Source organism: Bombina bombina, chromosome 3, assembly GCF_027579735.1.
Source record: "Bombina bombina isolate aBomBom1 chromosome 3, aBomBom1.pri, whole genome shotgun sequence".
Taxonomy (NCBI): Eukaryota; Metazoa; Chordata; class Amphibia; order Anura; family Bombinatoridae; genus Bombina; species Bombina bombina.
In genome coordinates this window covers 859,403,822-859,421,769 of record NC_069501.1, presented here as the reverse complement: position 1 = coordinate 859,421,769, position 17,948 = coordinate 859,403,822, and the positions used below count along the sequence as shown (strand labels likewise).

The 17,948-nt window shown below is 36.0% G+C and overlaps 2 pseudogenes; both read left to right on the top strand.

Moving 5' to 3' along the window:
- The first annotated feature begins 526 nt into the window (after nucleotides 1–526).
- LOC128654869 (uncharacterized) lies at nucleotides 527–645 on the top strand (annotated as a pseudogene).
- A 3,533-nt stretch (nucleotides 646–4,178) lies between these two features.
- On the top strand, nucleotides 4,179–4,297 carry LOC128654867 (uncharacterized; annotated as a pseudogene).
- The last annotated feature ends 13,651 nt before the right edge of the window (nucleotides 4,298–17,948 follow it).

Here is a 17,948-nt window from a genome sequence, read left to right as displayed (position 1 = left end):
GTATGTGTATATATATATATATATATATATATGTGTATATATATGTATATATATGTATATGTGTGTATATGTGTGTATATGTATGTATGTGTGTATATGTATATATGTGTGTGTATATACGTATATGTGTGTTCATGTATGTGTATGTATATCTATGTATACCACTTCAAGATATGGGTTTGTTATACCAACATAGGATATACCGGTTTAATACATGTAATACACCCATACTATTATGGATTTATGAAAATATATGCTGCACATTAGAAAACATATACACTGTTCACTGAACATTTTTATTTTTATTGTATCATTTTAGTTAAGTCTGCACTCACAATATACACCTCAACATTATCTCCAACACATTAAACAATATTGTTACTACTGTATTTCTATACCATCTTATTTTTGTATATTGAACATAATGTTTTACAACCCCGTTTTTACACATTAGAGTAGGTTAATAGATATTCACTAAGTACACTTATCTATTGCTTAATACATACATTTCATATTGCTTAGATTATGATATTACCACACTTCACTGAATGTACCTGATCCCGTTTGATCTTGGAAGCTAAGCAGGGCCAGGCCTGGTCAGTACCTGGATGGGAGACTGCCTGGGAACACCAGGTGCATTAGACTTAAAATATGTATGTGTGTATTTGTATATGTATGGATATATATATATATGTATATGTGTATGTATATATATATATTATCAAAAAGGGCTGTCTCCTATAGAAAATCTTGCTTATACATATTTGACCAAAGGCTGTTAATATCAATAGGTGCTTTAATAAAACTTTAACTTATTTAGACTAACTGACAACATACTAAGACATTTGGTATGAACACCAAGAATTAGAATATCATGTACTTTTTATATATGTATGTGTGTATATATATTATTATTATTTTTTTATTATTATTATTTTTTTTTTAAAAAGGGTGGGGAACAATTTTTTAATGTTACTATTTTAGACTACCATAATAATATCCTATAACATATGATGCTGACATGATATCCACCATAAGATAATGTTTGCCTATGGTTGTTGTTTTTTACATCCTTTATTAACCAATTTGTACAGTACTTGTTTGTTTTTTAGTATAATGTGAATTATTTGGAAATGGTTTTAATCATTGTATTCTAACTATGGTCTGATTGAAACAGGTGTGCACTCACACACCTGATGAGGCAGGTTCACTTCCACACCTGAATAGGTGTGGTTATGTTTCACTCCTAGAGTGGTCATTTAGCATTTATAAGCCAGAGCTCTCAGTCTTTGGATAGAAGCCTGAGGAAACAGACAGAGATCTGAGAAACTAGTTGCTTGTTTATCCATTATTACGGTCACATTTGTGACATTTTATATTGTATTTTATTGCACCATTAAACTATGGTATTTTAACTCTTTGCTGAGAGCCTGAGCTTGGTTGAAATCTACCCTGGAGTGATTTGTTGCACTGCCTTGGTCAGTGAACTGGGACACTGTGAACTCCCAGTCTGCCTCTATAAGTATAAGTGCTGCTTTACTTGTGAGTATAAAATCTGTATTCACCTATTTTTACATTTGTCCAAACTATATCACACGAGGAGTCGCCCTTGTCTTTGTGATTTTCTTTGCACAGAGAGAGTATTGCTGAATGTATTGTTTAATAAAAAACATAAAACATCACAGTGCCAAAAGTGAAAATACACAGTCCTTCCAAGATTTCCTGATCACATCTTAAATCGTAAGTGTAGATAGTAGGAACCCGCCTTATAGAGCCATTTTTAATAGTTGATTTGTTTACTATAAATACTCATATGCCATTTTATTTATATTTTCTAACATACTATCTAATGAGCATTTTTTTAGATAATTTTAAATTGTTTAAACACTTAAGCCTATAGGCTCTTTCCTTCTATCTACACTGAAGATTGTTTCCTGAGTATATCACTGTAACACAGTGGTTCCGGCTAGTGTAAAGTGTTATCAACCAGTTTACACACTTCCTCATTCTGCTTCACAACTGCACAAACATTTTATAAGTTGTTAAGCACAACCCTACAGCCATTTTAATTTAACATCCAACCAGGCAATTTTGTTAAGCACAACCCTACAGCCATTTTAATTTAACTAATGATTTTGGTCTAACCTTCACTCACAAAATACATTTGGAAGAAATTGAATATCTTGATATAGTGCTCACTTGGGATATAAATAATAGGGTTCAATCCAAAACCTTCTTTAAATTAGTAGATAGCAATAACTTTTTAGACTATCAAAGTAACCATCTAAAGAGTTGGAAGGAAAATATTCCATTTAGTCAGTTTAGACGGATTAGGCGTAATTGCACATTATTAGAGACATATGATGAGCAATCCCTTATCTTAAAAAATAGATTTCTTGAAAAAGGGTACCCTCCAATGCTCTTAGAAGAAGGTTACTGAAGGGCAAGAGAACTAAATAGAAATGAAATTCTTAATCCGCTACCTTATAATGGGTTAAATAGATGTAATAGTAACAAAAAGCAGACTACATTTATTACTAACTATAACTCCAACTATAAAGCCATTACAAAAATAATAAAGAAACACTGGTACCTTCTTAAAAAAGATCCGATTTTAAAAGGGATTTTGGATGATTCCCCTAACATTACATTTCGGAGAGCCCCAACCATTAAACAGAAAATAGCCCCCAGCAAAATCATAATGTCCAAAAGAACATCAGGAATAGGAGGTCTGTCCAACAATAGACACCAACAAAAAGGAGCTTTTAAATGTAGAATTAAAAGATGCATCATGTGTAAATATGTCACGCATGGGGCAACTAGTGTCACTTCTTCTATCACAGGATGTACATATGAACTTAAGGATAGATTAGATTGTAGCTCTAATTATGTCATATACCCATTAACCTGTAAATGTGGGATGCAATACCTAGGTAGAACCATAAGGAAAGTCAGAAGCAGATGGGGAGAACACTTTAGAAACATAGAGAAAGGTTCACTCAAACATAGTGTATCAAGACATCATGTTCAACATCATTGTGGTACTAAATGTCAATTTTGCATAACCCCTCTAGAGATAATACAATACAAGCAAGGAACTAATAGGTTCAAAAAGTTATGTCAAAGGGAAACCTACTGGATCTATAAATTTGGTACTCTCTTTCCCACAGGATTGAATGAGAACATAGATATGTCTGCTTTTTGAATATAATATTTTTGTACATCTTGCTTTGGATTATCAGGTCATCATTTTTTTCCATGCAACACTATAGCTATTTAATATTACACAGGTATTATCAGAGGTGTATATATTGAGTTTATAGCTATTTTTCTCCTCTTTGTATATCATAGTACAAATTTATATTATATATTACACATATTGACTTTATAGTCATACATTTATTTTTCTCCTCTTTGTATATCACAGTACAAATTTATATTATATACTACACATATTGACTTTATAGTCATACATTTATTCTTCTTCACTTTTATATATCACAGCACACATGTATGTATCATACATCACATAAGGTTGATCACATTATAGTCATGATTGGTATATAACACAATCATTTAGGGCACATGCAATGTGTATGTGTGGGTGTGTATATATGTGTATATGTATATATGTGTATTTGTGTGTGTGTATGTGTATATATATATTTATATGTGTATATATATATATTTATATGTGTATATATATGTATATATATGTATATGTGTGTATATGTATGTATGTGTGTATATGTATATATGTGTGTATATATGCGTATATGTGTGTTCATGTATGTGTATGTATATCTATGTATACCACTTCAAGATATGGGTTTGTTATACCAACATAGGATATACCGGTTTAATACATGTAATACACCCATACTATTATGGATTTATGAATATATATGCTGCACATTAGAAAACATATACACTGTTCACTGAACATTTTTATTTTTATTGTATCATTTTAGTTAAGTCTGCACTCACAATATACACCTCAACATTATCTCCAACACATTAAACAATATTGTTACTACTGTATTTCTATACCATCTTATTTTTGTAAATTGAACATAATGTTTTACAACCCCGTTTTTACACATTAGAGTAGGTTAATAGATATTCACTAAGTACACTTATCTATTGCTTAATACATACATTTCATATTGCTTAGATTATGATATTACCACACTTCACTGAATGTACCTGATCCCGTTTGATCTTGGAAGCTAAGCAGGGCCAGGCCTGGTCAGTACCTGGATGGGAGACTGCCTGGGAACACCAGGTGCATTAGACTTAAAATATGTATGTGTGTATATGTATGTATATATATATATATATATATATATATATTATCAATAAGGCCTGCATAATTGAAAGGGCTCTCTCCTATAGAAAATCTTGCTTATACATATTTGACCAAAGGCTGTTAACATCAATAGGTGCTTTAATAAAACTTTAACTTATTTAGACTAACTGACAACATACTAAGACATTTGGTATGAACACCAAGAATTAGAATATCATGTACTTTTTATATATGTATGTGTGTATATATATTATTATTTTTTTTTTTATTATTATTATTTATTTATTTTTTTAAAAAGGGTGGGGAACAATTTTTTAATGTTACTATTTTAGAATACCATAATAATATCCTATAACATATGATGCTGACATGATATCCACCATAAGATAATGTTTGCCTATGGTTGTTGTTTTTTACATCCTTTATTAACCAATTTGTACAGTACTTGTTTGTTTTTTAGTATAATGTGAATTATTTGGAAATGGTTTTAATCATTGTATTCTAACTATGGTCTGATTGAAACAGGTGTGCACTCACACACCTGATGAGGCAGGTTCACTTCCACACCTGAATAGGTGTGGTTATGTTTCACTCCTAGAGTGGTCATTTAGCATTTATAAGCCAGAGCTCTCAGTCTTTGGATAGAAGCCTGAGGAAACAGAGAGATCTGAGAAACTAGTTGCTTGTTTATCCATTATTACGGTCGCACTTGTGACATTTTATATTGTATTTTACTGCACCATTAAACTATGGTATTTTAACTCTTTGCTGAGAGCCTGAGCTTGATTGAAATCTACCCTGGAGTGATTTGTTGCACTGCCTTGGTCAGTGAACTGGGACACTGTGAACTCCCAGTCTGCCTCTATAAGCACAACAGAGTGCTGCTTTACTTGTGAGTATAAAATCTGTATTCACCTATTTTTACATTTGTGCAAACTATATCACACGAGGAGGCGCCCTTGTCTTTGTGATTTTATTTGCACAGAGAGAGTATTTACCCAGACTGGTTTTGTGACAAGGAGCTGACTCCTGGATCTAAGGGAGAATCTTATATATGTGCTACCCAGGAGGACTAATAAACCTCTGAAGTGCCCTCCTAATCTTGGGACTGTCTGAGCATCAATATCATATACAGATAAGAACTTATTAGAGACTTAATACTATTTATTTATTATATATTGTTTTAAGCTGCATTTTCTGTTTATATTGATCTCATCACATCACATTTGATGAGAGTCCATGTCTCATTTTTTCTGTAATTGTCATTATTATTTTGTCTTTATATATTATTATCTGATCATTTTATATTATTTTTAAGTTTTTATTGTTTTTACTATACTTCAGTATTATCCTACAGATTGTTTTATATATTTCTTCTAGCGCCCCCTAGAGTTACGCTGCAGGTCAGCTAATCTTCCCATAGACTCCTTTAATTAAATTCATCCACTATTACATTGGTTACATGGACAACACTTTCAACATTAATTTTTGGTTGGAGGACTGATTGGTTTAATTTCTATCAGTTTAAAATATCTTTCTCTAAATACATGAAATACAGTATGTTAAAAAAACGCTTATATTAAGTTATAAGTAAATATGGTAATACCATAGTTGTGAATTATTTTCTAATATTGGACCACTTGCAGTGTAGTAAAATCAGTAATAAGGGTATAAAAGCAAAAAATATTTTCTTTGCATAAATCCAACATTCTTTAAAAAAGTTAAACTAAGTTTAAATGAATATTTAATTGAACAACACTAGATTCCAGTGGGCCAATTATCAGCGGCCACTTGCAGGGGGTATCAATCAGTACAATCGTATAGGATCAGGCAGATTGATGTCCGCAGCCTCAGAGCAGGCGGACCAGTTATGGAGAAGCGGTCTCAAGATCGCTGCTTCATATCTGCTGTTTCCGGCGAACCTAATGGCTCGCATGGAAACAGGGACATCATAATTTGGCCGCCATATCTCAGAAGGTGGTTAAATGTCTTTAATGTGCTCTTCCAGTTTTATCAGTTATGGCTCCACAACTTACAAAAAATGATAACCTCCTGAGAGGCTGTTACATCCCTTTTTTTTAAAAAAAAACTCTAGTTTATATTTAATTCCTGATATTTCTTATAAAGCAGCTTTTAGTGAAAGAAGCAGCTTTGTCAATAGATGCACATGCATAAGTCCAGTCATATGTGAGTCTACATTGCAAATTCTGAAATGAACCTTGCAGATTTCATTAATGCATCACAATGGAATCAGGTTCTTATTTTAATTAGTTAGCATGGTTTTCAAGTGATCAGAACCCAAAATGGATCCTTTACATTACAAGCCTACAACGTGTTTTCACTAGAAAGGTTCCTTGAAAGGGTCTGTTTGTGTGTTTAAGTACTTGTTTTTAGAATATAAACTGACATACAATGACCCTTTCACATCTATTAAGGTAACAGCAAAGTTCTTTTAAAGGGATAGTATACACTCATTTTCATATAACTGCATGTAATAGACACTACTATAAAGAATAAGAAGCAAAGATCCTAATATAAAAATCCAGTATAAAACTGTCTAAAAACTTACTTAGAAGCTCTCAGTTTAGCTGCATTGAAAAGGTAGCTGGAAAGCCCACTGCAAGTGGCAAATAAGACACTCCCCCCTCCCCCTTCTTTTGCATATGAAAAGACCCTTTACACAAACAGGAGCAAGCTGGAGAAGGTAGCTGACGGTATTCACATAAAACTTTGGGGCTTGGTTAGGAGTCTGAAAATCAGAGCAATGTTATTTTAAAAAAAAAAGCAAAATTATACATTTATTTAAAAAAAAAACTTTCTGGGCTATATAAATAGATCATCTACAAAACATTTATGCAAAGAAAAAATGAGTGTATAATGTCCCTTTAAATCAACCCCTTAGTTCACTATTGAAATCCAAATCAATCCTTTTCACTGCTAAACCTTCTGAATGCCATTTGTATCTTGGCATGATGGGCAAACAAAATTAATTGGCCTAGATTTAATTTAAAAATTGGTAAATTAATATCTTGCTGAAAAACGCTGCAACATCGTACTTGAAAATTGCAAAATTCATAAAGATTTGCACCTCATCACAGTCACATTGTCCTGTATAATATAATCAAAAGAGTAACATAGTATAAGTTCTAGTACTAAGGATAGCGGCACCACAAAAACCCCTTAAGCCAACTGGACATAGGTACTACGTCACATAGTACCTATGTCCAACACTCTGGCTCATACTGCAGTCCCTGCTGTCAGCTTTGACAGCGGAGAATGCAGCCAGGGGCAGAAGGCATCGGCCCTCATATGGTAAAGAAGAACTGATTATTCTCCCTTTACCATTTGAAGGCATATCGCCAATACACACAGTGACACTCTGTGTCATTGTTTGTATCGGCTTGTGTTGATGCTGTGGGTGGTGTGGGAGGGAAGGAGGGAGGTGGATGATTTATGTAAGATGTTTGGGATGGATCAGGTAGGGATCAGTTTGGTTGGAGGTATCAGTTGGGAAGGTAATACCTACATTACAATAATATTACACTTCCTTGCTAACTAATATAAACACAGAAACAGTGTATAAAACAATAAATAAAAACAGCAAAGAACACAATGTGTTATCTTTATAGATGTAATTTATCTCACAAAACACCCTGGCTCAGCAAGCAGCTCCAGAAACACTCCCACACTCTTGGGCTGATGTCAAGGATACCCGGTCCGAGTTAGTAGTGAAACTTTTTCAAAGTCCATTTGGGTTCCGTAGATTCCGTGTGCTGATATAGTAAAGCAGGCTGTAATGGCCCAGTGGATTAGAAGAATGACACAGACAGTAAATTAATACCTTGACCATCGGCACACAAACCAATTCCCAACTGCAGACCAGGATCTACAGCGGCCTCACAGGATCAGAAAAAGGGGCAGTTCTCTCCGCGTTTTGTCCCGAGTGATTATTCCAGGTACTGCAGTGCTCTCTATAAAAGGTGTGAAACACACACTCCCACTTGTCAGACCAATAAGATTTTCTCTTCTCCTCAGTCTCAGTAGTCTATTTGTGTCCAAGACATTTGGTGCGACCCATTCAACAATTTTGATACTTAAATCTTGGGGATTACAATTATGTGTTTAAAAATGACAAGATACGCTATGATTTTCAAAGCCTGACTCAATGTTTCTAATGTGTTTTCTGAATCTATATTTGATCTTACATTTCGTACGACCAATATAAATGAGCCCACATTTACAGGTTAACTGGTATACAACATATGTGGAGTGACATGTACATCTACTTTTGCAAGTGTATTTTTTGGTACCATCAAAGTTGGTGAAAACCACACTATTTTTTCCTATAAGAGGACACATAATACAATCCACTGTTTTGCATGGATACAGGCCATTGCTTCCAGCACACCTACCAATCACAGACCCCACTTTATTTTGTTGTGTAACGGCTAGATTTGGAGTTTGGCGTTAGACGTGAAAACCAGCGTTAGAGGCTCCTAACGCTGGTTTTAGGCTAACTCCAGTATTTGGAGTCACTCAAAAAAGGGTCTAACGCTCACTTTTCAGCCGCGACTTTTCCATACCGCAGATCCCCTTACGTCAATTGCGTATCCTATCTTTTCAATGGGATCTTTCTAACTCCGGTATTTAGAGTCGTGTCTGAAGTGAGCGTTAGAAATCTAACGACAAAACTCCAGCCGCAGAAAATAGTCAGTAGTTAAGAGCTTTTTGGGCTAACGCCGGTTCATAAAGCTCTTAACTACTGTACTCTAAAGTACACTAACACCCATAAACTACCTATGTACCCCTAAACCGAGGCCCCCCCACATCGCCGCCACTCGATTACATTTTTTAACCCCTAATCTGCCGACCGCCACCTACGTTATACTTATGTACCCCTAATCTGCTGCCCCTAACACCGCCGACCCCTGTATTATATTTATTAACCCCTAATCTGCCCCCCACAACATCGCCGCCAGCTACCTACAATAATTAACCCCTAATCTGCCGACCGCAAAGCGCCGCCACCTACATTATAGCTATGTACCCCTAATCTGCTGCCCCTAACACCGCCGACCCCTATATTATATTTATTAACCCCTAATCTGCCCCCCTCAACGTAGCATCCACCTGCCTACACTTATTAACCCCTAATCTGCCGAGCGGACCGCACTGCTACTATAATAAAGTTATTAACCCCTAATCCGCCTCACTAACCCTATAATAAATAGTATTAACCCCTAATCTGCCCTCCCTAACATCGCCGACACCTAACTTCAATTATTAACCCCTAATCTGCCGACCGGAGCTCACCACTATTCTAATAAATGGATTAACCCCTAAAGCTAAGTCTAACCCTAACACTAACACCCCCCTAAGTTAAATATAATTTTAATCTAACCAAATAAATTAACTCTTATTAAATAAATTATTCCTATTTAAAGCTAAATACTTACCTGTAAAATAAATCCTAATATAGCTACAATATAAATTATAATTACATTGTAGCTATTTTAGGATTAATATTTATTTTACAGGCAACTTTGTAACTATTTTAACCAGGTACAATAGCTATTAAATAGTTAAGAACTATTTAATAGCTACCTAGTTAAAATAATTACAAAATTACCTGTACAATAAATCCTAACCTAAATTACAATTAAACCTAACACTATACTATAATTAAATTAATTAAATAAAATACCTATAATTACCTACAATTAAACCTAACACTACACTATCAATACATTAATTAAATACAATATCTACAAATAACTACAATGAAATAAACTAACTAAAGTATAAAAAAGAACTAAGTTACAAAAAATAAAAAATTACATATACAACAATTTTAAACTAATTACACCTACTCTAAGCCCCCTAATAAAATAACAAAGACCCCCAAAATAAAAAATGCCCTACCCTATTCTAAATTACTAAAGTTCAAAGCTCTTTTACCTTACCAGCCCTGAACAGGGCCCTTTGCGGGGCATGCCCCAAGAAGTTCAGCTCTTTTGCCTGTAAAAAAAACATACAATACCCCCCCAACATTACAACCCACCACCCACATACCCCTAATCTAACCCAAACCCCCCTTAAATAAACCTAACACTAAGCCCCTGAAGATCATCCTACCTTGTCTTCACCTCACCAGGTATCACCGATCCGTCCTGGCTCCAAAATCTTCATCCAACCCAAGCGGGGGCTGGCGATCCATCATCCGGTGGCTGAAGAGGTCCAGAAGAGGCTCCAAAGTCTTCATCCTATCCGGGAAGAAGAGGCGATCCGGACCGGCAACCATCTTGATCCAAGCGGCATCTTCTATCTTCATCCGATGAGGAACGGCTCCATCCTGAAGACCTCCACCGCGGACCCATCTTCTTCCGGCGACGTCCAACTGAAGAATGACGGTTCCTTTAAGGGACGTCATCCAAGATGGCGTCCCTCGAATTCCGATTGGCTGATAGGATTCTATCAGCCAATCGGAATTAAGGTAGGAATATTCTGATTGGCTGATGGAATCAGCCAATCAGAATCAAGCTCAATCCGATTGGCTGATCCAATCAGCCAATCAGATTGAGCTTGCATTCTATTGGCTGTTCCGATCATTCTATTGGCTGTTCCGATCAGCCAATAGAATGCGAGCTCAATCTGATTGGCTGATTGGATCAGCCAATCGAATTGAACTTGATTCTGATTGGCTGATTCCATCAGCCAATCAGAATATTCCTACCTTAATTCCGATTGGCTGATAGAATCCTATCAGCCAATCGGAATTCGAGGGACGCCATCTTGGATGACGTCCCTTAAAGGAACCGTCATTCTTCAGTTGGACGTCGCCGGAAGAAGATGGGTCCGTGGTGGAGGTCTTCAGGATGGAGCCGGTCGTCATCGGATGAAGATGCTGCTTGGATAAAGATGGTTGCCGGTCCGGATCGCCTCTTCTTCCCGGATAGGATGAAGACTTTAGAGCCTCTTCTGGACCTCTTCAGCCACCGGATGATGGATCGCCAGCCCCCGCTTGGGTTGGATGAAGATTTTGGAGCCAGGACGGATCGTTGATACCTGGTGAGGTGAAGACAAGGTAGGATGATCTTCAGGGGCTTAGTGTTGGGTTTATTTAAGGGGGGTTTGGGTTAGATTAGGGGTATGTGGGTGGTGGGTTGTAATGTTGGGGGGGGGGGGGTATTGTATGTTTTTTTTTTTACAGGCAAAAGAGCTGAACTTCTTGGGGCATGCCCCGCAAAGGGCCCTGTTCAGGGCTGGTAAGGTAAAAGAGCTTTGAACTTAAGTAATTTAGAATAGGGTAGGGCATTTTTTATTTTGGGGGTCTTTGTTATTTTAATAGGGGGCTTAGAGTAGGTGTAATTAGTTTAAAATTGTTGTAATATTTTTCTTATGTTTGTAAATATTTTTTTATTTTTTGTAACTTAGTTCTTTTTTATTTTTTGTACTTTAGTTAGTTTATTTCATTGTAGTTATTTGTAGATATTGTATTTAATTAATGTATTGATAGTGTAGTGTTAGGTTTAATTGTAGGTAATTATAGGTATTTTATTTAATTAATTTAATGATAGTATAGTGTTAGGTTTAATTGTAATTTAGGTTAGGATTTATTGTACAGGTAATTTTGTAATTATTTTAACTAGGTAGCTATTAAATAGTTCTTAACTATTTAATAGCTATTGTACCTGGTTAAAATAGTTACAAAGTTGCCTGTAAAATAAATATTAATCCTAAAATAGCTACAATGTAATTATAATTTATATTGTAGCTATATTAGGATTTATTTTACAGGTAAGTATTTAGCTTTAAATAGGAATAATTTATTTAATAAGAGTTAATTTATTTGGTTAGATTAAAATTATATTTAACTTAGGGGGGTGTTAGTGTTAGGGTTAGACTTAGCTTTAGGGGTTAATCCATTTATTAGAATAACGGTGAGCTCCAGTCGGCAGATTAGGGGTTAATAATTGAAGTTAGGTGTCGGCGATGTTAGGGAGGGCAGATTAGGGGTTAATACTATTTATTATAGGGTTAGTGAGGCGGATTAGGGGTTAATAACTTTATTATAGTAGCGCTCAGGTCCGCTCGGCAGATTAGGGGTTAATAAGTGTAGGCAGGTGGAGGCGACGTTGTGGGGGGCAGATTAGGGGTTAATAAATATAAAATAGGGGTCGGCGATGTTAGGGCAGCAGATTAGGGGTACATAGGGATAATGTAAGTAGCGGCGGTTTACGGAGCTGCAGATTAGGGGTTAATAATAATATGCAGGGGTCAGCGATAGTGGGGGCGGCAGATTAGGGGTTAATAAGTGTAAGGTTAGGGGTGTTTAGACTCGGGGTACATGTTAGAGTGTTAGGTGCAGACGTAGGAAGTGTTTCCGCATAGCAAACAATGGGGCTGCGTTAGGAGCTGAACGCGGCTTTTTTGCAGGTGTTAGGGTTTTTTTTCAGCTCAAACAGCCCCATTTTTTCCTATGGGGGAATCGTGCATGAGCACGTTTTTGAGGCTGGCCGCTTGCGTAAGCAACTCTGGTATCGAGAGTTGAAGCTGCGTTAAATATGCTCTACGCTCCTTTTTTGGAGCCTAACGCAGCCTTTATGTGGACTCTCAATACCAGAGTTATTTTTATGGTGCGGCCAGAAAAAAGCCGGCGTTAGCTTTTCGGGTCGTTACCGACAAAACTCCAAATCTAGCCGTTAGTTTGGTTGGTGAAATATAATTTTTAATATCCTTATTGTTCCTGAAAATTACTTCAGGTTTATCTCCTAATATTTGATTTAGAACATGGTCTAATTTAAGAACCTTCCAATGTTTATTCAGAATGTTCTTAATTTTGTAGTGTTGATAAATTGGGTTACAAATTTAGGATTACATTCCTTCTCTTTCTTTTGGATAAAAACTTTAAACTGTATGGAGCCGAATGGGTTAAATATTTAATTAGATATACTGTACAGGCTTTTTTATGAAATGTATTGTTAATATTTCATATTTAATAAGAAAAAATTCTTTATTTTAATGTTTTATAAATATATGGTAGCATATATTATGTGTTTTTTATCGATATAAGTACTCTTGGGAGGAATTTATATTGCATCAATTTGTTTTATTAATTATTGTATTTTATGTATTTTAATTATCCACATATTTATATGATCTATGTATTTATTTTAAGTGGAATGTTTTATTGATTTTATGTAATATACATTCCCCATTTTAAATGATTTCAAGGTGCCGCTATGCTCCCTATGATTGATTCAAACTTGTATCTCTTAAAGGACAAATCTTATTGGTCCGACAAGTGGGAGTGTGTGTTTCACACCTTTTATAGTGAGCACTGCAGTACCTGGAATAATCACTCTTGAGGCCGCCGTAGATCCCATTCTGCAGTTGGGAATCTATCGGTTTGTGTGCCGAGGGTCAAGGTATTAATTTACCGTCTGTATCATTCTTCTAATCCGCTGGGCCATTACAGCCTGCTTTACTATATCAGCACATGGAATCTACGGAACCCAAACAAACTTTGAAAATATCGCTACTAACTCGGACCGGGTATCCTTGACATCAACCCAAGAGTGTGGGAGTGTTTCTGGAGCTGCTTGCTGAGCCGTTGTTTTGTGGGATAAGTTACATCTATAACGATAACACATTGTGTTCTTTACTGTTTTAATTTATTTATTTTGTGAGTTGCCACTTTTTGTGTGTGTGCACGTATTAATGGATCACTACTCTACACTTGAGTCTGCGCTCTTCTCCTCTCTTTCAGAAATTCCTAGCTAACTAATTAACCTCATTCACTGCTGGGAATATTAGAAGTGTGGTGCACAGTTGCAATTAGCGGTCTAATTACCAAAAAACAATGGCAAAAAACATGCATAACTGCTAGTTCTGAACAAAGAGGATCACAGTAAGGCTTTTTCAACCATGTGTGTAATGACTGCACAAGTGGTATGTAAATATTTTCAGTGAAAATCACAGTCAAGAATTACTTATATTTTCTGATTAAACTGAAATGTTGCTGTTTTTTGGGGGGAGTAAGATCAGTTTACCACTCCATATATGAAAGTAATATATCTTTCTTGACTTTCCTAGCTATAGATATTAATGGCTAATATAAGGGAATGGTTGTAAGCTATAAATCTGCATTACTTATATTATTTATTACTAGTATACAAATTAAGATTTAACAGCTTTTTGGACTGATGAGACCGGGGGTGATTGACAGCACCTGCTCTTTTGCGGCGGGATTGCACAATAGCGGTCTTGTCCATTAATAACTTCTTAAGAACCGTGTCTGCCAGAAGCTTTTCAAACATAGTCCCATCACTTTGCTGTCTGCAGTATATTTGAGAGCATAAATGCTCATGAATTGTTAAATTATACATAGTGAAAAATCTTTGGAATGCAAATTCATTACTTTTTTGCCTTTTTTATCCTGGAATTAAAATCCAAACTGTATTTTTTCACTGTCACCATGTATGTTCCAGTCCATAATGAGTTGAATTTAATTGAAAATACTCTATTTTATAAAAAAAAATATTTTTTGTCATATATGGATTCTCTGTATTTAATTTGAATAATAACTTTAAGAAAAGAAAGCAACACAAAGTGCAGAAAGAAATTAATTACTGTAGCTGCACAATTTAAAGGGCTGCACAGTATACTCTATGATAAGCACATGCAGCATTGATTTAATCATTGCAGACTTAAAATGTTGACTTAAGTGCCTATCACCTAGATTACAAGTTGTGTGCTGAACCGGGTGTTTAAAGAACACAAAAAAATTAGCGTTATTGCACTTTCCATAGCGCTGCCATTACAAGTTACTAAAAAACCTCCTTATGCTGTGCATTATGGTGCAATAAGCTCCATACCGCACAAAAGCCAAGGGCTGAGTTTACGTGCTTGTGCGCGCTTTTTCCCATAGACATCAATGGGGAGAAAGTGTTCGAAAAAAATTAACACCTGCGATCGCGGAATGGTGATCGCCGTAAAGCAAACCCATTGATGTCTATGGGGAAAAGAAAGTTACGTTTAAATCTAACACCCTAACATAAACCTTTAGTCTAAACACCCCTAATCTGCCACCCTCGACATCGCCGACACTAAATAAAATGATTAACCACTAAACCGCCGCCCGACATTGCCGACATTGCAGCTGGCAAAGATGCTCCACAGCTCTGCGCCACCGGGATGAAGATAGAAGATGCCCCCTCGATGGATGAAGATGTCGCCACCTGGATGAAGACTTCTTGCCGCCTGGGTGAAGATGGATGTCCGGACTTCAGGAACTGTGAGTAGATTTCCTGGGGTCAGTGTTAGTTTTTTGTTTTTTTTGGGGTGTTTTTTTTTAAGATTAGGGATGGGTAGTAAAAGAGCTGAACACCTCTTTAAGGGCAATGCCCATACAAATGCCCCTTTAGGGGCAATGGGTAGCTAAGGTTTATTTTAGACTTAGTTTTTTATTTTAGGGGGTTGGTTGGGTGGGGGGTTTTACTGTTGGGGGGTTTATATGGATATTAGATTAGGTGTCATTTTTATTTTTTTGGATAATTTTCGTTTTTATTTTTCGTAATGTTAGTGTTTATTATTTTTTGTAATGTTAGGTTTTTTTTTTATTTTTAATGGTAGTGTTAGGATTTTATAATTTTCTAATGTTAGGTTTTTGTTTTGTGTCTTTCTTTTATTTAAAATAGTAATGTTAGTGTAATTTATAATTTAAACTTAGTTGTTTTTTTTTTTTATTTCACAGGTAGGTTTTTATTTATTTAAAGATGGTTATATTGTAAGTTTAATTTAAAGTTAGGGGGAGTTTTAGGTTTAGGGGTTAATAGTTTAATTTAGTTTGTTGCGATGTGGGGGCCGGTGGTTTAGGGGTTAATAGATTTAGTTTATTAGTAGCGATGTGGGGGACCGGCGGTTAAGGGGTTGATAGTTTTATTATAGTGTTGGTGATGTGGGGGGTCGGCGGTTTAGGGTTTACTATATTTATTTAGCGTTGGCGATGTGGGTGGGCAGCGGTTTAAGGGTTAATAAGTTTACTATAGTATTTGTGATGCTGGGTATGGCGGTTTAAGGGTTAATAGGTAGTTTATGGATTTTAGTGTAACTTGTAACATTTTAGTTATGAGTTTTGTGAAACTTTTTTGTTTCGCAAAATCCATAACTACTGGTCTCAGATTGCGGAATGGATCGCGTCGGTATAAGCTATAACACTAGCGTTATAGCCTGCCCAAACAACTTGTAATACGGCACTATGTAAAATCCCACACTCAAACGTAATTTTTTAAGTGCGGAATGGATTGTTGTGTTACAGGCTAAAATGCTTGCGGTATAGCTACTTTTATTATGGGCGACCTGCCATTCCACGCGCAATGTCTAAATTTTCAGTGTTATAGCTGTACCACACCATAACGCAAAACTTGTAATCTAGCTGATTGTTAGCAAACTGTTTAATACTCTGTTTGCATCAAAGCAAAAAGCAAATTGTCCAGATCCCATTATGTATAGCTGTTAACATTTGCAATTAATGTTCTGTTGAGTTTGAAGTTTGTTAAAGACATATGCCTCGAAAGATCATTTTAAAAAGAGAGATAATTACTGCAATAAAATAAACGTTTTGTGTTTTGTATTTTAATTATCTGTCCTGGAGACTAAAAAATACATCTATTTTTGTTTTAAAGGGACACTGAACCCAAATTTTTTCTTTCATGATTCAGATAGAGCATAGAATTTTAAGCAACTTTCTATTTTACTCCTATTATCAATTTTCTTTTGTTCTCTTGCTATCTTTATTTTAAAAGCAGGAATGTAAATCTTAGAAGCCAGACAATTTTAGGTTCAGCACCATGGATAGCGCTTGCTTATTGGAGGCTTACATTTACCCACCAATAAGCAAGCATAACCCAGCTTCTCAGCCAAAAATGTACTGGCTCCTATGCATCACATTCCTGCTTTTTAAATAAAGCAAGAGAACAAAGAAAAATTGATAATAGGAGTAAATTAGAAAGTTGCTTAAAATTGCATGCTCTATCTGAATCATGAAATACAAAATTTTGGGCGCGATCCGATATATGGCGTAGTTTTCGGCGCAAGCGAGGGAACCTGCGCCACCCATAGTTTCACCTCGCACATCGGGGTATTACATATACCCCGCCTGCAGTTGCTAAAGTGCCGTAAGTCTGACAAACTAGCAATGTCCAGAAATGAGCGTAACTACAAATTTCTGGAGTTGCCAGTGACTTACGGCACTTTAGAAACTGCCTGCGCCTAAAAAAACTAACTAAAATATTAAATCTCCCGTAACTGTCTAACACGCCTCCAAAAAATCAGCCCGACATGTATACCCCTATATTCGCAATCCCCCCTCTCACTCCTAATAATAAATGTATTAACCCCTAGACCGACAACCCACAACGCAATAAGCCTAATTATTAACCCCTAAATCGCCATAGCCCACACCGCAATAAACCTATCCTAGTATTAACCCCTAAACCGCCGCTTCCGGAGCCCACCGCCACCTACATTATATGTATTAACTCCTAAACCGCCACTCCCGGACCCCAATGCACCTAAATAAAGTGTTTAACCCCTAAACCGCCGCTCCCGGACCCCGCCACCACTTACATTAAATTTA